At 42.8% G+C, this 21,986-nt stretch overlaps 1 protein-coding gene across 2 annotated transcripts in view; it reads right to left on the reverse strand.

Moving 5' to 3' along the window:
• ipo11 (importin 11) overlaps positions 1 to 21,986 on the reverse strand; it is a 162,627-nt gene that overhangs the window by 1,227 nt on the left and 139,414 nt on the right. The gene's annotated exons all lie outside the window — the stretch shown is intronic.

A 21,986-nucleotide genomic window follows, 5' to 3' on the forward strand; every position in this document is an offset into this window, starting at 1 on the left:
TGGGCCCTAGTGGTAAGAGGAAGGACTGCAGGCGGACCCGTGGATTCTTGACAAGGAAACCCCGTGCAACCGAGCGCCCAATGTAAAGCCCAGGTGCACTCTGGGTGCACTTCCGCATTTGGACACCAAAATTTGGTGTCCAAATGCGGAAGTGAAATGCTGAATCAGCGAAATAGACGGTACTTCCGGCAGCCTTCCGGGTGCTTCAAAACGCCACTGAGCAACTTCCACTGACATGAATAGCGGAGGGGGCGGAGCTTCGCGCTAGTTTAGTCTCTATCCTTTTAATACTCTATGGATGAAATGAGGAAGAAGTCCTCATTGAAATATGGTCAGACGAGCACATTAATCAGCTTAAGGAAACACATAACAGTCTACCGAATCTTCTGTCTGTCTGTGCGTAAACATGGAGTGCAGTGCTGTCACTGTGTGTGGGGAGCCCTCGCATCACCAGGCTTTCCACCTTGGAGGAAAAGTGGGGAGTAGTGGGGACTGGGGACTTTCTTCATCTCGTTTAAATATAAATACTTCAAAATGAGTTTAGCTCAGCATGATCTAAAAATTATTTGTTATCAATTGTTTTTTTATTCATGACAAAAACAGTACAATTAAATATACTGGCAGGCTCAGGAAGAGGCTTTTGTGCTGGTTCTGGACAACCGTGGGTCCGACCCACTTAAGGCCAGACGCTGCACTCCCTGTGGTGCTGTGGTGAAGTCGGTGGGGCGAACGGTTCTTCCACTGATGCTGCTGTTTTTGGCCCGTGTCCGTCCTTCTGTCCGTTCGTTTTTGCAAAAATTGAAATTGATATCACTACTACAGATTATGTCCAAACATTACGCAAATCTATATCTCTATAGTCATGTGATCAAGACGGACCTATGGCATATTTCATCTTTCATCAAGCTAAGATTGACTTCTACTACCTGGCCTGGCGGAGACCTGTGTTCCGAGGAGCACATTTTTATAGTTCTTTATTTTGGCCTGCATAATGCAAGCTTCATTGGGGGTGTGTATACTGTTGTGCATACTGCTGTATTCATTGCTGTCGGGAGGAAAACACCTAACTCCATTTTTGTTTTTGCATAAAGCAGTGCAATGAACACCCTTTACGTCTGTGTGCTGGTTAAAATTAAACCAATATTAAACCAATGGAAAGTAGTAAGAACTTCAGAAGCGCTGTGTCTGAGTGTCTGCTCAAACAGCTAACTCCACCACCTCTGCCCCTCTCATGCAAGTACTTCACAATACTGTATATCAATTTACAACACCAACTTTGATGAGGCAGTATTGTTTTCAAAATATACGGTAATAATCATAATTGCCTGAAAGATGTATATTTTTCATTTTCTCCCGATATTCATTTCAGTGGAAGTTACTCAGTGCCGTTTTGAAGCACCCGGAAGACTGCCGGAAGTATAATTATAACTCAATGGTTCGAGCGAGCGGAAGTTTAGCCTAGCCCCACTTGACGTCATGAACGTCCGTCCACCTCCATTAAAGTGCTGCAATTCCTCATTTCGCCAGTAGGTAGTGGCATCTTCAACATTGGATAGCCTTACTGGGGGCTTGATCTTAACGCACTACAGTGCTGCCTTTGGCGACTTATTTCCCTTGATTAAAAATCTTTTATCTTACAGATAATGATATTCCGCCTTTGTCCATGTTGGCACAATACGTTATTAAAATTGTTTTAACCCATTTTGGGCGGGAACCCCTTTTGGTGTTACAGTAGCATTACGTTATGCTTTAGCTATTTTTGAAAAATCGAAGAAAACTGTCAGGATCTAGAAGACATTTTTAGAATCTGATCTCAGGTCAAAATGGGTTAAGGGGATGAAATAGTACACAAAACTCTCCGCCTGTGTCATTCAGTCACCTTGCTCAACTGTTTTCATTAACACCAAAACGATTGAAGTCTAGGCCTACTTGCACACACAGAGAAGTGAGGAATAATCCTTGGTGCCCTTGAGAGGCATATTACTGGTAATGGCAATCATGGCTCCCCTGCCAATCAGTGAAAAGTTAGGTAGTAATTGTTTCTTTGTCATTACAGTACTTAATGGAGAGGCTGCCATCTAACTCGGCAACATGACTTGTTGACATGCCTGCTGCGTGTGTATGTGTGGTACTGTTGTTGAAACGGTTTCCTGTGTGTGTATAAATGGATGAGACTCTGTGTATAGAAGCACTTTTACAGCATGCATAATATGTGCATGTCAGTACTGTAAATGTAGTAGCCCACATACTGCTAAATTGTCCGGCGCTTTCCAAATCTACCTTGATCCTCAAACAGACCCGAGGGGCTTGAGGAAACATTAATGACACGTCGCTGTGCAAAGCTCAGTCAATCTATATAAGAGAATTCCGGTATCATATTCCTTAGGGGTGGGACGATATGGGTACCTCACGATATGATATATCGCAATATTAGGCCCTGGATAACGATAATAACACAATATTCGATATATTGCGATATTTGCGATATATCGATATATTGTATGCAATTTCATCAACGATATATCACGATATCTGCAACTACAAAATACTTGGAACTGAAAAAACACTATTTTCGTGCTCGGACACCACTCAAACACTAAATTAATACTCAATAAACTCCCCCTTTGCCTCATACCCTCATCATAATACCTCACAAACACCACCAACTGACCATTATCACTGGTATCATCATAATACCTCACCCACCAACTGACCATTATCACTGGTATCATCATAATACCTCACAAACACCACCAACTGACCATTATCACTGTTATCATCATAATACCTCACCCACCAACTGACCATTATCACTGTTATCATCATAATACCTCACAAACACCACCAACTGACCATTATCACTGGTATCATCATAATACCTCACAAACACCACCAACTGACCATTTTCACTGGTATCATCATAATACCTCACCCACCAACTGACCATTATCACTGGTATCATCATAATACCTCACACACCAACTGACCATTATCACTGGTATCATCATAATACCTCACTACTTCATAATACTTCAAAGCATACACAGCCAAGTAGAAAAATACACAAAAGCAGCTTGATTAAATATTTTTTTACTTTAAGGTATAACTGGGAGGCAGCATAGGCTAATACAATGATGCAATCGCAACTCTCAGCGCTGCTAGTGCAGTGAGTGCACACACTGGGAAGTGGGAACAATTACAACACAGGTCAATGTGACATGACAGGTCGAGTACCTGCAGTGATTATTAGCTGCTGCCAAATAGGTAAGTGGACGTACAGGATGAGGCTGAATAATTGACAAGGCTGATTGGAAGGCAGCAATGTCCTTAAGACCAAGTCTGTGCAACCGTGAGGGTGTCCAATAGAAGCGGTTGAGATTTTTAAATTGAATCAATCTGATTCTGGTATCTTCAGACATTTTTGTTGAATTTTTGCAGATTTCATCCCACTCCTCTCCAATATCTATATTTTCCCTTCTGTCCTAGTATATACTGAGTGACCCAAAGCAGGTTGCTCATTGTGATTATGTAGATTTCATCCTCACGGCTATCATGATAATAGAGGTGTTGGAAAGCGGAAGAGAGTCCCTCATTTCAAGAGTGGTTTGTGGAGATTGAAAGGGAGATATGACGAAATGGAATATAGGAGGTCTGACAGACTGGATAAGTACATCCGTAAATGGGGAGGATAAATAATGCATATTGCTGTCAGAGATCCCAATGTGGTGTGAGCGTAACATACTTTTTGTCTTTTGTTTTTCCTTGGATATAGTGTAAATGAATATTGCCCAGGTTCAATGGCATTGTCTTAGTTACTTACTTTTTGTTTGTTTTTATTGTCTGTATTGTATTGTATTATCCTTTCTGTAAACGTTTGGTATTGTATTCAATTTTAGTCTAGTTTTGTTTCATTTGATGTCTTCATTGTTTGTATGACTCTTTTATTTATATTCTCAAGCATTCCTTTGTGGTAAAACTGAAAAAAGCAATAAACATTTTAATCATAAAAAATCACACCCGTGTGAAGTAAGTGGTGCAACTCCTTGTGGGGGTCCCCGAAACTTCCAGGGTGCCGGGCCGGTTTCCGGCGAGCCGCCCCGTGTCCGAAACGGTTGAAAAATGTTACTGTGTGGGAGTCCCTACACAGTACTGACACTGTACTGTACTGTCACACCTGAAATCATCATATATACAGTTCATAAATGATGTGTGTGTGTGTGTGTTAGGCTGAGCAACAGTGTGACTTGGTTTTGAAAACCAACCAAACGCTATTTTCGTGCTCGGACACAGCCAGGGACGGACACAGCCAGCCAACCAGCCAGCCACCCACCCACAGACACACAAAGCTGCGTAAGGAAGTGGTTGCAACACTTAAAAGAAACATCCCTAACGTCAAGCCTCAGCAGGAAAACAAAACACAACCTACTCCATGCCAGGAAAGCAAGGCATTACAATAAAGTGTGTGTGTGTGTGTGTGTGTGTGTGTGTGTGTGTGTGTGTGTGTGTGTGTGTGTGTGTGTGTGTGTGCGCTTGCGCATGTGCTTGCATGTGTGTGTGTGTGTGTGTGTGTGTGTGTGTGTGTGTGTGTGTGTGTGTGTGTGTGTGTGTGAACGTGCGTGAGTATGTGTGCGTGCGTGTGGATGACTGAAAAACGCTTTGGGAAACATGCGTGCATAACCGTGGTGAACAAAAGATAAGGACATGAAGCAAGAATATGTGAGACAGCGAAAAACAAACATGGCATGAACAAAATGGAGGTGTGTGTGTGTGTGTGTGTGTGTGTGTGGGGGGGGGGGGGTATGGGAGGAGGATGAAGCTTGAAGTGAACCTCCAAGGGAGAATAATTTAGAACAGAGGGCAGTGACAGAGGGGCTGAGAAGGAGCGATACTGCCTTGGACCCCATGCTGTGCCAAGGCTCAGAGAACAGAGGGAACGAGGGCTGTGTACTGGCAAGAATGTGTGCTCGGACAATCCAAACAGGGATTGTGTATTTTTGGTGGCGTCGCTCGGACAATCAGAGCGCAGGTTGGCTGCATACAAGTCAGTATCTACAACAGCACTCTTAAATATACTAATCAGAAAACACAAAATACCAAAACTAAAGAACTATAAGAGAATTAATGAAAACAATTACAAAAGTGCTGGAAATCTTTTCTCTGAATTGTCCTAGGGAAGGCAGTAATGTGATTTTTAAGGACTTCTAGAGCTCATTCCAATCAAAAGGAGCCCCAACAGAGAATGCTGCCTTTACTACCTACCTACTGTAGCTCTGTGTTAGCAAATGGAACCTTGAGGGTCAGGAGGTCACTAGAACGGGTTTGATAGGTACTTGGATTATGATCCAACATAGAGCAAATGTAAGGGGGGACTATCCCTGAGATGGCTTTGAAAGAAAGAAAAAAAATCACACCCGTGTGAAGTGAGTGGTGCAACTCTGTGTGGGGGTCCCCGGGGGTGGTGGGGGGAGCTCCAGACCGCCAGGAACGTGCCCAGGGGGCGGGGCCGGTTCCGGCGTGCCGCCCCGCGTCCGAAACGGTTGAGAAATGACAGAGTTACCGTGTGCCGGTCCCTCTACTGTACCCTCTACTGTACTGTACTGTACTGTACTGTACTGTACTGTACTGTACTGTACTGTTACTGTACTGTACTGGCACACCCGAAATCATACAGTGTCCCATCGGCACTTCTTATTTAATTTATTTAAAGACGGTTACGCTGCGGACAAAGCCAACTCGGATTGTGACAAATCATGACAATGAACACAATGTTTTGGGCCGATCATCGATTTATAAGACGAAAAACAAAACAAATAGTGTCGTCTCCTGACTTTCTTTTCTTCTTTCTAATGATTTGATCGGCCCAAAACATTGTGTTCATTGTCATGATTTGTCACGACTTTGTCCGCGGCGAAACCGTCTTTAAATAAATTAAATAAGAAGTGCCGATGGGAGAATGCATTGGGTTTTCATTTCCTGGGCCACTCATTTTTTTGAAAGGGGGAGGGACTGCGGCGCTCTATTAGATGGCCTTGCTGCCCTTGCAATTGGCCTTTGTGACCTCATAAAATAAATTGCAAAAACTGATAAAATCCCAGGCCTCTTGCTACATGTCTCCATTGTTGCATTATTCAATCTGGGATTACCAGCAGTGCTGATAAATCGGCATGCAGAATGACACAGAGGCCAATTAGTGATCTATATCTATCCCCTTGCTCCGACCCCTCCTTCTCCCTCTATTCCTTCAAGCTCTCTCTGTCACTCACTCGTCTGCAGCCACTCATCCTTCTCTGTTCTGTTTCACTCGTTCAGTGGAACCGTACGTTTTAATCTGGGAAACTGGAGGATAGTCAGTGGCTAATATGAATTGATGGGATCAAGCTAGATCAAGCTAGGCCTCTACATTATGACGTGTCACCAGCATTAGATGAGTGCACATGTATGCACATGCACATGTGCAAAGACACACAGACCCACGGGTGCATGTGGACATAGAAACACGTCACATCTGGTACATGCACATGCACACAGACACTATATCGTATAAATGTATATGCTGTATGTACGGAATACGGATATTGCTGTCACATTCAGTTTTTAGTTGTGATACAAATAATTGTGATGATTTCATTGTCTTGCTTGCATTGAACGGTATGGGTATACTATCAGTATTGAACATGAATGTGAATAGAAAAAATATATATAGGCAGTTAGTGACTTCTATGGATTATTTAAAACAAACAAAAATTGTGATTAGCTTGTGTGACAACATGTGACTACATGTTGACTACATGTTGTGTGACAACATGTGACTACATGTTGTCTCAGTAAGAAAGCCCTCCCCCTATCCACAAGGAGGAGCAGTGCACCAAAGCATTATGGGAATTGTAGTCCAGGAAGGAAGTGAGCCCAGTGTCCATGACATCAGAGACACTGGGCTCACTGCTAAAATCTAAAATATCTAAAACCACATATTACACACATAAAGACACGCAGGAAAGTGTTCTAAATCTTCTAAACGTCATTAACATATATTTTTAGCAAAATGGGTGAAGTGTCCCTTTAAGACGTAAGGCCTATTCATAGTCTGGATTTTCGGTGGTGAGGTGACCACCGCTCCGGTGGTGAGCTGACCACCGGAGCTGAAATAACGTTGAGCGGTGGTGAGTAAAACAGAGAGAAGGGCTGGAGCGGTGGCGGTGGTTTGCTCTTCACCGCGGCTCGTGATGTCATGTTGTAGTTCGGTGGTCACCCCACCACCGTAAATCCAGACTATGTATGAGCCTTTAAAGGGACACTTACTAATAATTAAAACTAAATTACTTAAAGTTTAAGTAATTGTGATCTGGCGATTATGTAATCATTGTGACAGGCCTATGTACAGATTTTGTGTAATAAGCTATATGGGTCTAGCATGATGTATGGACTTGAAGTAATGGCCATATTTGGCAGGGGATACTGATGCTTGAGTAGATTACACCCCAGGGGATATTAATCGTATCGCTTCATGACAGATCGTCAATACGGGTCCCCGTCACCAAGGGCAACACTGCCAGTGCTAACACTAACTCCCAAGCCAGTGGAGCTTGGAATAGAACAGTGGTCCGGGGACCACCTGTGGTCCTTGAGAGGGTTCCAGGTGGTCCCAAGATAAATGGTGGAGAGTTGGTAACCAAATACTCTTGAGGCCTCATACACACGTATCAAACGAGTGTTCTGTGCTCTGTCTGTGATTAATGGTGATTAATTCCAATGCGAGTCACATGGTTTGACCAAACATTTGTGTTTGATTGCTGATTGCTGCCTCATCAAACACAAATGTTTGGTCAAACCATGTGACTCCCATTGGAATTGCATTGTGGCAGCCATTAATCACAGACAGAGCACAGAACACTCGTTTGATACGTGTGTCTAAGGCCTGAGAGTGTAAAATGAAATGGTTAAAAGCTGTGTCTTACTCTAAAACAAAGTGCTGGACATTGGAAGGTTCAGCGCTCAAAGTTACACACTTGGTTATTGTTCAATGTAGCTTTAGCATTTATCTACTTGTAGGCTAATTGTTTTACGTCTACTGCAGTTGCACATTTAAATGTATTATTTGCTTTAAAATATAAGTCTCTTCATCAATTGTGTGAACCTTATCAAGGAATGAATCAAATAAAGACTTATTCTGAAGTGCACAGGTTGCCACAAAACTTACAGTACATGAATTCATGTCAGAGTGATCTATTCATTCTTTATTCAGGCATGGACTGATTTGCTGTCTTGCTGTTGATGGGCAATACTTCTTCCAGTCTTTTCATCATATTCATAAGAACTGTCTCATGTTTTATTAATAAGCTTGTCAGCGTGTCTTGCTGATAAGAGCTTAAATTCAGTTTGGTGTGTTAATCGTCGTTTAAATAAATCGACGATTTATCCCGAGGATGGGATATGACCAAGCATTATATCTAGGTTTGATTGATTATTTATTTAAGTGTCATGCTTCCGAAGAAGCCCAGCCCATATGGACTTACAGGACACTTTTTACAGTTTACATAAACAATGACAATAGACTATAGGATATCATCTGTTTAATTTTTGAGGTGCTCGGTTTGAATTTTTTGTATCTGTTAGATAATTTGTGTCCATGTTCTGTCATCTCACTTTGGTGTGCATAAGTTGGCAAATATAATGGGAGTGTTCTGTGAGTGTGAATCTGCCTACTACTTCCACATAGTGACCTGCGGTATCTGTTATTTCACGTACATTTTATTAATGTGGATTGACGGTCCTCTGGATCTGTAATACACTTTGGAATGGTAGGACTCACCTATCCATCCTCCTCTGAGCCTATAGCGTGATCTACGCAAGTGAGTTTCCTGAATTCATGTGATTCCTGCATTAGCCATTTCAGATGTGCAAGTAAGATATTACATTCCAAGAACATTAAAAGAAGATGGATTAACCACGTTCTGTTAAAGAAATTACATTAAAGCTTGATATGCTCTGACCTATGTAGAACTACATACAGTACAGTAGGCTACTGTAACATGGCTTATTTTTACCAGCCTGGTTTTGACGAGTGTCCAGAAACATATCTCTGCTGTCAGGAAGAATCCACCTAACTCCAAAATGTTAATTTTTCAGGAAATTAAAACGGGTTAAAAGAGGATGGGGGTCTGGCTCAGAAGCAACAACGTGCTGGGTACAGAGCAACAACGTGCTGGGTACAGAGCAACAACGTGCTGGGTACAGAGCAACAACGTGCTGGGTACAGAGCAACAACGTGCTGGGTACAGAGCAACAACGTGCTGGGTACTAGTGCTGCCAACGAATATTCTATATCCGAATATAGATTCGAATCAAAAAAAATAATTAATAACCGAATATATAAAATTAAGGTTCGAATTAAAAATAATAATAAAAAATATTTATTTATTTATTATTATTATTAGTTTTCGGTGCCATGGGTAAGCGTTGTGACTTGTGAGCTTGTAGATTAGTTATATTTGCCACGCGACACGCCGACAACGGCATACATTGAAGAATAAATCATTTCCTAAACACAGACTATACAGCGCAGCGCAGCGCAGTTCTGATTGGCTGCCTCGTCTCCAGCCGTGTTGCCTCAGAATTCTTTAGGGTCACTCATTTGAGCATAACAGCGGAGCGCAGGCGCTATCCAGCTAAAAAGTTTCATAACGTCGGCACTCGGCAGCAGACGCACAGTCCACAGATAATAATAATGCAGCAGAATTAACACTGCCTCCGTGCCTCGTTTTGATAAGGCTGTGTGGTAGGATTGCTCATTTAAGAAAAATGTTTTACTGGAGAAGGGAGAATGTATGCGTTCCGTTCCATCTCAGTTTTGCGCACCAATGCGCGGAGAGAGAGAGTTGCGCCAGCAATGCGATCTTAAATGTTATGTCTCAGGTTGTATTGGTGTAAATATAATTATTAAAAAATCCGATTGGCTCGAATTAAATTCGAAATCCGAATGGGTCGAATTGCTCGAATCCACGTGGGTTTTTAAAACGAATATCCGAATCCAATTTTGGGACAATTACGGCAGCACTACTGGGTACAGAACAACAACGTGCTGGGTACAGAGCAACAACGTGCTGGGTACAGAGCAACAACGTGCTGGGTACAGAGCAACAACGTGCTGGGTACAGAGCAACAACGTGCTGGGTACAGAGCAACAACGTGCTGGGTACAGAACAACAACGTGCTGGGTACAGAGCAACAACGTGCTGGGTACAGAGCAACAACGTGCTGGGTACAGAGCAACAACGTGCTGGGTACAGAGCAACAACGTGCTGGGTACAGAGCAACAACGTGCTGGGTACAGAGCAACAACGTGCTGGGTACAGAGCAACAACGTGCTGGGTACAGAGCAACAACAAGGCACTCTGAGCATTCCTGTTGAGATGAAGCATATAGGAAGAAGACAGATAAGGGACTCTTGAGAGCAAGGGGAAAAGGAGTGATGAGAAGGAAGCACAAGGGCAGGCCCACTATGACACAATGAAGGGACAGAGAAAGGGAGTAGAGTGAGTGAGTGAGAGAGGCATGGAGGTGAGGGAGAGGAGCATACGATGGGGTTTGCTGTTGCCTGGTGGGCAAATGAACAGAGAGGTGAAAATGAGACGATAATAATAGTGATGATAATCATGGTTGCGATGATTGCGAAAGTAACAATGCAAAAGGATGAGAGTGTAGGTGCACAGAGAGATGATTGCTGTGAGGACAGGTGAATATTGAGAGGAGATGACGTGTGTTGTTCAAATACATATTGTATTTCAGTATGGGTGAATGAGTATAAACGTGTGTGTGTGTGTGTGTGTGTGTGTGTGTGTGTGTGTGTGCGTGTAGGCCTGCTATATATCCGGGCCTAATCATAATCATGTTGCCACAGGGTTTACCTGCAGATGCCAGCTAGCCGCTGCCTCCCACTCCACATCTCAAATCAACAAAAGAGTTTTGAGACTAAGTCTGTTACAAAACAGCAAAATGTGCCTCTTTTCGTGAAAATCATGCCCTGATGTATTGCTTAAAAGGAGTGTTTCCTCTGAATCTTTTCGCCATTCGCGCCTGGATTGGGAATTATGCGAGTTTTGTAGCTCAATGAAAACTCTCCTCTGTTAGTTAGCATATTAGCCATTCTAGCAGCACTGAAGGAGCCCTCGAGTGACAAGAACATGGCGGATTACGACTTCTGGTCTGCGGCGCTAGTTCATTCCTGGTCTGTTCATTTTACTGTCCCTGTGGGCACAGAATGCAACTCTGTGCGCGCGCGCGCACACACACACACACACACACACACACACACACACACACACACACACACACACACACACACACACACACACACACACACACACACACACACACACACACACACACACACACACTCCAACTTTCACTTGTAACAGCTCCCTCTAAATGGCTGGCATTAAAGAGAGCAGTGACCTCTGACATCAAGGTCAATTAGTGGCATTTCACACAAGGTGCGAGTGAAGGAAGACGCCCTGTGGAGGAAATCTCCGGGAAAGAATTAACAGGTCATCAGTGGTATTGACCAGGAGGAAGACAGATAGACAGAGAGAGAAGGTCAATGACGAAGTGAGAGAAAAGGAGAGAGAGAATATATAGAAATAGAGGCCTCACAAAAGGAGGATTAGTGCATAGACTTTTAATGGGGACCAAGTATAGACGCCTGGGGGACACCGGTCAAGTTTAAGGTTTAAGCGGTGAAGCAAGCTAGAGAGAGCAGAGCATTGGAGAGTGACGGAGAGAGAGATGCAAAGGACAGACAGACAGAGAGAGTGTGTGTGTGTGTGTGTGTGTGTGTGTGTGTGTGTGTGTGTGTGTGTGTGTGTGTGTGTGTGTGTGTGTGTGTGTGTGTGTGTGTGTGTGTGTGTGTGTGTGTGTGTGTGTGTGTGTGTGTGTGCGCGCGCGTGTGTGTGTGTGTGTGTGTGTGGGGGGGGGTTAAGGCTAAGGCCTTGATTACTGTAATTCCCTCACCAAATTAAGCAGAACAAATGATAATACCCTAATTAGTATCGGACTAGAGGGGGTAAATGTAGAGCCTTCAAGCAGTCTCTTACTGTAGATGAGTTGGTGGGTGGGTGGAAGTATACTGTAGATGAAGTACGAAAATAAAAACAGATCACAACATGCATACACACAATTGATCAAGACAGCAGAAGTGATTTGGTTGCATGCATCATATGCATACTGTGTATGTACAGTACGTGTGAACACAAAATAAAAACTTGTCTATGCCATTGCCAGCTCAGTGAAGCTTCCCAATGTTCCCATTTAACTTCATAGATCATTTTCCACTTTTCCAACGTGGTGACAACCGTGACATGCTCCTGATGAACTGTGGCTAAACAGACCAAGCTAGTGCATTCAAGGAGATTGCGGAAACTTCAAAGTGCCTGCAAGTTAAAGTGATACAGGAGGGAACAGGCCATTATTGGAAAAGGAAACCCCAACAGGGTGATTCAGACTCACTGTATATCCTAAGTTCCTAACACCATTTAACTTATTTCGTTGATATTAATGTGAACGAAATAGAACGAGCACCGTTCTGTTATGGGGAACTGGTTTGCTATTCAGAAATATCAACCTGTTGAATGTGTTGATTCACAAATCATAGTAGATTATTCAACAAAGCTGTGTACGTGAAAGAGAGTATGCATGATGTGTGTACTACTGCATGATCCTGTGCTCATACAAATGGAGACCAAAGTTACAGTACAAAACAACCAAGCGTGGTCCGCAAATTCTGCCAACTCTCCCCATGTAGCTCAAGCCGCCACACTGCGAAAATGAAAGGGGTAAAATCAGGGAACTTCAGAGAGAGAGAGAGAGAGAGAGAGAGAGAGAGAGAGAGAGGGGGAGAGGGGAGTTGCAACACTCAGTCAGTTCACACGGGTGTGATTTTTCTTCCTTTTACAGAACCGACCAGGAATTATGGGGAGAGAGAAGGACAGTGGAAATGGTGAACCAAAACACTGAAGCACTGAATACAGTTGAAGCATGTCACACTCACTGACAAGTGTTTGGAATCAGTTTATAGTGTCATGTCACTGCTTTATTTCTTTATTTGAAAATAACTTTCAGAGAGAGAGACAGAGGGTTCAGAGTGTCCATTACATAATGCCGGCACCTTCAATTATTAAGTTCCTAGTTCAAGTAATACAAAGGGTGAAATTGTGCATTGCATTCACAATTCACAAAGTCAATTCAATTCACAGGGTCTGCATCATGCCCCAGGGATAAACCAGACAGGACTCTGACTCTGTGAGCCAACACACCTTTGATTGATGGCACAGCCAAACAACATTAGCCTGTGAATTTATGATTTCTGGGCTTGTTGGCAGGAAAATATTAAATGCGGTGCGTGTTTGTCTGGACTGTATGGTGTGCACATGCATGCCGCTTGTTCATTGCCTTTGAAGCTTCCCAAACATAATGATCTCCACTGGCCATTGGTGTATAGTACAGAGTAGTGTCCATTTATGTTAACAAGCGGAAGGCACACATCATACATCAACATGTACAATCCACTGATACTCAAACCAGCTGCTATGCTCACGCACTTTATCTCTAAACCATATTATGTACATAATGTTTGGTTGGATATGCAAGACATTTCATTTTTTATATATATTCTATTTTCCCCCTTCTCTTGCCCTCCTAACCAAGTGCTAAAATGTCATCAGCTAGATCTCATAGTTAGGCTACAGATCTGTACACCTGCATGTGCACAAGTTGGTAGTGAGGGGCCTTCAATGGCCGGCTTCCCCAAAAGGAGGGCCAAACAGTTAGCAGGGTAAATCTCAGTATCAGCTATTCAATTTGGAGGTGTTATTTCCTTCCAGTGGCAGTGGCTGCTTTCCCATTATCTGACTGCACTGGCAGGACAATGCATAAATACATATATCAAGTGTGTGTGTGTGTGTGTGTGTGTGTGTGTGTGTGTGTGTGTGTGTGTGTGTGTGTGTGTGTGTGTGTGTACTGTGTGTGCGTGTGTGTGTGTGTGTGTGTGTGTGTGTGTGTGTGTGTGTGTGTGTGTGTGTGTGTGTGTACTGTGTGTGTGTGCGTGCGTGCGTGCGATCCCATGTGGGGAGTGGGGGGGAAATATCAACAGGGTGTGAATTGAAAAAGGCAAAGGAATCAGAGCGCACACACATCACAGAAGGAACATCAATCAACTGATCTAAATTCTGTCTGCGGATGGCTTCAGATCTCAGATGAAACATACTGTAGCTGATCATGCTGGCCACAGTTTGGACAACCTCCAGTTCAATAATAATTTATTATTTATTAACTTTCACTCACACCTTTATATCAGTGTAATAACTAATTAGACACCCACAGTCTGATAACTCCTAGAGTCCTCAGTTGCCCTCCACATAGCCTTGCTGGTGGGGAAGTGGTTAAATCCATATACGTGTAGGAATGGTACATTTAAAGCTCCAACGGTCTACATACAATACTGTAGCAGTGTTACACGCTTGTTCTGATTTTCAAAGGGACCTTCTAAAGTTCTCAGACTGCATGGATACAAAACACTAATTAGTTTAACAAGTGCTTCACTCAAATATGGGACACACACTGTTTCTTCTAGTCTGTGGTGCTGACATGAGACATTTGTAGTAACAGCTCATCCAGTCTTATCCTGTTGGATTGACATTTTTTATGGGGGCTCTCTATTTAAACCCAAAAGCTTTGCTCTGAAACCGTAATTGTTAAAACTAGGAAACCAAAAGGTAGTGGAAAACATTTCCAGAGAGACACATCACTGTTTACTCGTGCAGAGTTTAAGGCACATGCAATTTCTGCCAGTGCTAGGAAATGCCTCCAAATTAATTGCTCTTCTGTGCTTTGATGGCCAACAATCAAACTGAATTCCATTGTTTAATTGTGACAATCTGACGGAAAGGACACAGTATTGTAATTACACTGATTGAGGGTGTGCAGTAGTGCTACTAATAGTGCAGTGGACACTTCAGAACAGCAGGGGAGAAGTGTTAATAAATGAGGACCCAACTCTACATCCTTCTCACACTGCCATTGTTACACTCAGGCCCCTTTTCCACCGGTTCAGTTCAAAAATTGGAATGTTAGAATTGAGTGGGCAAAACCATACCTATATTAGATTGTTATCACCGTGAAACCTCAATTGAGTACTTACACGAAGACAATGATTTATTGTATTACACATTTTACAATTTGAAACTTGAAAATGAGGCATTATCTAGGAAAATATGCAAAATAATCGAAAATATGAAAAAGCTACGGGTTATCATGTAAAAATGTACTTGTATTGATCCTATAAACAACTTAATATGGGTCTAGTTTTTCCCACCAATTTTGGAGCTCTGGCTCATGGAATAAGAACCAAAAATAACTAAACCGGTTCCCATTGGGAACCAACCGGTGGCAAGGGGGTCTCAGTGTTCCGTCAGTACAGTATTCAAAACCTGCTGTTCTTAACACCCCAGGTAGTAGTGTTCGTGTTCGACATATATTTATTAATTTATTTTCTATGTAAATGGACCAGAGTTAGCCATAAGCTAGTTTTCATCTGTAGTCCCTGAGCAGGCTCTTAAAGGTTTGGGAACAAAGGGACCAAAACCACATCAAGAAATGTAAACTCTATAAATAACTCATTTATTTGTCATTAGTCTGAAACACATGAAAGCTAAATCCACAGCTATATTATAAGACTAATGGAATTGTAAATGGAATCCTGGCCAGTATAAAAAACGGCTCTATCATAATTAACACTACAAATCAGACACATTTCAAAATGTCTGTTCTTTGACCCTCTGCATCATCAACAACTGCCAAAAGAATATTAAAGCTATATGTAATCATCAATCACTTGCTGTGCAACTGTGCTGTTAACTAGATGAATTAGTGAGGTTGAATGGACATTCTGTCACACAACCGGAACTCCAAAACAGAAGGACACTAATGCAGAACAAGCAATATTGCCCAGATTAGATATAGATTTGACTTTAATAAAGTTTGCACAGCTTTTCCGAAATTCAGTCAGTAACCTTCACAACCCAAGGACTCATTCTCCAGTTTAAAACTAATTAAAGCCTATCAGCAGGGCACAATGGCACAAGAGGGCCAGGCCATGTTATCAACTAAAAATTACCGGGTGAAGAAGTTGGACATAGCAAGCGCTGGATTTGGACCGCTCTCCAATCACGACTGTATACAAAAGCTGAGCTGCTTATCCGAGCTGGTGCAGATGCCCACTATGCCATGCTATCAGCACTGAGGCACCCAAATCACACTATCACCAATGTCCCTCCTCGTCCTCTGCCTAAACGGTAACCTGTACTAAACCTACAGTATTATTACAAACGGCAAACTCTTTTGGCTTTGAGCCGAGTCTGGGACTTCCACAGCAGCTGTGCAGCAGTGATATTGGGGAAAAGAAAAGACTTCCATTTGTAACTCAGAGTGTACATTCTCAGAGTTAAATAAACACTGGTAAATGAATACTGGAGGGTCCACGTGCATACCCGGTATTTAATATCTGTTGTACAGTATGTGCATGCAGACAAAACAATCCCGAGTCAACAGACTCTTAACACCCCAATCGTCCAGGACGAAGTTCACAGTCCTTTCTATTACTAACACCCAGCGCCCAAAAGACGAAGTTTATTGATATGAAAACTGATCGCATCGCTCTACAGCCTAACACAATCCTCGATGTTGCGCAACATTGACACGTCATCGAAAATGTTCTCCCCCTGTTTAGCCGACGAGAACGAAAATCTTAAAATGTTAATAACTCTATATCATCCCGTCCAATTCTAAGAAAAAAATCATGTGATCCAGTCGCTAGTTGTTGTCGATCGCATTGAGAGTGTAACCCAGCAGTCTGCTGTCACCCAGGCAGATATGTTGATCTGACACCCCATTCCAAAACGCCAGCGCTCGCCCAGCAGTCTGCTGTCACCTAGGCGGATGCTTGCACGCGACCTCGCCCTTTTCGCTTCTTGCCCTCAGGCGTCTTACTGGTACATTATTATTCTATTATTACTGGTTAGCTTATTGATCACTGGTTATTTATTCTTCGGTCTAAAAATGTTTAAATCTCCTATTCGGCAGTAGTACCGCATTAAAGGACCACTTCACCACTTTTCAACCTATCTTCATATAATAGGTCCTCACTAATAATCATGATAAAATGCCACCATTTTTTTCTACTCTGTGTCTCATAGGAGGGCTGTGGACAGTTCAGAAACCCGTCCACCAGTGACATCATCGATGTGGAATCCAAGCCAATAGAAACAGCAGGCTTTCCAGTCCTGAAAGTTTTTTTTTGTAAAAAAAAAACTTGTTAAAAAATCTGCCTAACAATGATGGACGGGTTTCTGAACTGCCCAAGCCCTCCTATGAGACAGACTGAGTAGAAAACTAGAAAAAGTGCACTTCTGGGCACAGGTCTCCACCAGGAGGATAGGACTGTGTGAGATGTTTGGCAAAATGTTTTAGTTTTTTACAACAATTTTCCTTTGTTGAGGAAATGCAGAGCCAGATCACTCATAGCATCCTCAGAGGAGGATATAATTCTGGATGAGCAGGACATGTGCAGCATTTTGAACGAAATGGGCCACTCCTGAAAACTTTGGAAGGCAATCTTAGCCAATCAGTGTAGAATCTGAGAAATCCAACAGACTTTTGCAGAAATCGGTCTCATGGTGGCGCTATAACTGGCAGATGTGGAGGGATGCAGGGACAATGTTTTTCCATGGCCTCTAGGGAGTGCGCATACATAAGCTGTATACAGATCGATGCAGTTATAGCTAAAAACAGGAATTGCCCTGTTATAGCGCCACCGTGAGGCTGATTTGGGGAAAGAAATTGTGGCATGTCGTCCTCGGCCTAGTGGAAATGTGAGTGTATAATTTCACGGAAATTGCACACCGTTTGTGATTTGTTGCATTTTTTCTAAACGGACCAATCGTGTGAGCTTTGGAAGCCAATCTTAGCCAATCAGGATGGAAGATGGGAAATGGTGCTGCTCCGTGTTGATCACATGACTATGGAGATGGTGTATACCGAATTGTGTGATGTATGGATAAAATGTGTACGAGTAATCTACAGAAATGTGTTTTGCCTTAATCGGCCTCATGGTGGCGCTATCACAGGCCATTGAGGAATATTCAGGGATTGTGTGTGCAAAGTTTGGCATGGATCGGGCCAACGGCGACGGAGATTAGTGCAAAACATACTCTCTCCCCATGCCTTCGGCCTAGTGGAGACAAAGATTGTGCCATTTTATCATTATTATTAGTGAGGACCTATTATATGAAGGTAGGTTGAAAAGTGGTGAAGTTGTCCTTTAAGGAAGCAACTAGCTAAGGACAAACTACAAATTCTTATGCACTTATCCTCTTGAGCAGTCGTGAATGTAGGCCTTCTGCTTCTTTTCCAGTTTGCAGGCTTCACAAAGCATGGTTATTGCCTTGAAAAGTATTTGCTGACAGAGACAAAAAGGCCCAATCTGAGGACTAGACAAGATGCCGTGAAATAAATTGAATTGATAATGGCATTTGATTTATTTGAAAATAGGGGTAGGATGAAGCGAAGCAGAGGCCAGGACTCTCAGGCTATTTGTCTTCATGAGTGCCGACGTTCTTCTCTCAAGCACGTATCCTACTGAAAAGGCTTTGCGACACGGACCACGGCCTGGTGATGGAAAGTGTAGCAATGATGTGCCATACATTTAAATCAAAGGCGTACGAGAGAAGAGTATAAGGAAGGAAATCGAAGAAACAAATTCAGATATGTCCTACTAGGAACTGTGGACATTAATCTCTAGTACTACCCCATATTCTACCAGTAATTTGCAACCGACAATAGTATTTTTAAATAAATTCTGTGACAGCAAAACTGCAGGTCTGCTACAACTGTCTGAATTATTTCAAAGCAGAGGACCTTTACAGAGGACTTTTTGTTTATTAATACTTTTTTTCTACATATACTAGGTATTCTCTAAACGTAATCTTTCATGTTTTGTGTAAAGCAGTTTGAATTTGTCTTGTTGTCTATATGAATAATAACTCCTTGCCTTAATGACTAATGCCATCAGTACAGCTGATGTATTAAACAAATATATAATTTCTCCTGATATACTAGTCTGATATTAGTCTCATATTTTACATTCTAAAAAATATGTCTAAAAGTTATTTTTTAAATGCACAACAGCACTTTACTAAACCTGTGCTGGTAACTTTATTTAAAGGATTGCACCATGCAGTACAACTTTACCTATAATGTGCTGTTTTGGTAACTTCTAGATGAATTGAGCGTTGTTCATGCCGTGTATGTTTCTTAGATAGGCTTGATGTTTTAACTCAGACAGCAGTCTTCCTCTGCTCTCATGTCACTGTCCTCTTTCTGTTCTATTCGTCATCACCATGGCTATCTCACTGCCGTTTTACTATCAACTAATCTGGAAATCCTGCCATTTTATAATCTCTTTTACCTACCTACTGAATTTAACATGCTGCATTTTCAAGTATTGTGGTCTTCTGGGAAGGTAAACAAGCCACTGATTCTGTGTTATTGATTTGTGTCTGACCTATGATAGTCCAAGCTCATGTCTGCATTTCCTTATAGAAGCAGATAAATTATAGGAATCTTAGCAGAGCATTATGTCTAATATTTTACAGATGGATTGACCTTGCAGCTTCACAGGTACTGGTAGTCAAAGTCAAAGCCGTACGATTTGTCACACACGTTACCGCAGTGAAATCTGTTCTCCGCATTTGACCCATCTCTTGGAGCGGTGAGCCGCAGCCAAGGAGCAGTGAGCTGCAGCTGTGCCGCACTTGGGAATCATTTGATTAGTAGATTTGACCCCCCAATCCAACCCTTTGATGCCGAGTGTCAAGCAGGGAGGCATTGGGTCCAATTTTTACAGTCTTTGGTATGACCCGGCTGGGGATCGAACCCGACCTCCCATTTTCAGGGCGGACACTCTAACCACAAGGCCACTGAGCTGGTCAGGTACATTGCATTTAGTATACAATAAAGCTCAATGATACATTTGAACGTACTTAATCTATACATGATCTCTGTGTAATGGTTTCTGGAGCCAAAGCAATATTCAACTTGAGTATGACTTGTATGCAATCTGTTGTGTTCAACGAGAGGTCGTTTTTCTTTTTCTTTCCTTTCTTTCTTTTAGGGTTAGGCACAGGGCTAAATTTCAGCCGGAGCTTCAGGAACCTCCCCCCTGCGCTCCGGTACCTATAGCTGCGCTACGCTACCTATAGAAGGCGTACCGCCACCCCAAACATCTGTATTTTATCTATTTATTATTTTCATTTTCAAGTCAACTAGGCTTCTTCCTGCTGCTAGCTACTTTTATTTCCAGTACGATTACAAAATTAAACATGAGTTGAATGATCACATTTCAGTACAGTACAAACAAAAAAACACCCTTATTTTGAAATGCATGCCCGCTTTGAGAGGAAGTAGGTGACTATGGGACCTTGACACATCGTCAAGCCTGTGTTATGAGTGACGGTGCGTAAATAAATGACTTACGAGCGTCATGCGAACCATGGCTAGAACAGAACGGTCGACTTGCAGCGTGAAATCGCGCAAAGACACCCAACTTGGCGTCTTTACAGCGTGGCTCAGGAACGAATTGCAGGAATGATTGCTTTGGTGGGCCCAAATAAACAAGAATGACATGCGTATCATTAACTGCCAGGTGAAACAAGCGCTCTCCATTGTGCATCTGTCCCCCCCCCCTTTTTTCTATTATTATTATTATTTTAACGTGTATGTTTCAGTGTCACAACCTCGCGGTCGTTGTTTGCGTTATTTTCCGACGTGCTGCTGTTGGTTCAATCCCGATGTTTTGTTGTGGCTTTCTTGCTCTCCATTTAGCTCATAATATTAGCAGCTGTTGTCAGTAGCTGCGAGCTGCATGCAGTGTGGGTGCAGACTGCAGACTTCCACGGTGCGGGGAAGAGCTTAGGAGGCAGCCAATCATGACCAGGTCGCTACTACACGAGTGATGCAGACTCCCGTTGGCTTAAGCGGCATTTTAGAGTATGCCATTGGCTTAGGGGCAGCCAATCATGACTTGGTCGCTAAAGCCAACAGCAGAGGATGTAGGCCAGGTTTCACCTGGCAAAAAAGACTACCGGTAGTACAGAATTAAGTAGTAGTAGCGTTGAGGTTATCATGGAAGAGGCCGGCGACGACGCACAGCAGGTATTTTAATAGCATTACTTTCTTTTCTGTTCTGATGATGGGCCACCAGTCCACCACATGTGCCAACTGCTGCTGCTAATGTTATACTGTCTAATGTTGTTATACTGTATTCTCAGTTGTGCCGCTGTGCCAACTGAACTGCAAATGTTATGCCTACTCTATTGTGTTCTGACAGGCGGGCCAACAACACTCACTATTGGCCGTTGGTTGTGTTAAATTTAGGTCAAAAACGTAATTTTTTCTGCGCCATCTACGAAAAGTTTCGGACCCCTAGGCTAGGGTTAACCTGACTCCGCCAGATGGGGCAGCAGAGAGTACACAGGGTTCCCCCCTCCTGCTCCCATCTGGGAACTCTCAGGCAGAGTCCATGCACCGGCCACCAAACGGCCTGGCCAATCAGCGGCAGCTAGAGGCGGGATCAAGGCAGGACTGTGTATGCCTGTCAGCATCACTGATAACCCGGAAATGAAACCGAGGATCATAGACTGAGAGTGAACGGCTGGCACAGGTTAGGTGTGCTTATGCTACCACTTAGTGGGCAGAAAAAGTAAAAAGAATAAAATAAAAGTATGTGCTCCGCCCTCCGGGCTCTGCAACTAATAATTTACAAATTAAGCACTGGTTAGGCATTATGGTTAGGCAAGTTATTTTTTAGCATCTTTATAAGGACATAGGATAGTGCAGAGAGACAGGAAACCAAGGTCAGAGAGAGAGGGGAGAGATATCAG

The sequence above is a fragment of the Protomyctophum bolini genome, assembly GCF_963924005.1.
Source record: "Protomyctophum bolini genome assembly, chromosome: 6".
NCBI classification, from domain to species: domain Eukaryota; kingdom Metazoa; phylum Chordata; class Actinopteri; order Myctophiformes; family Myctophidae; genus Protomyctophum; species Protomyctophum bolini.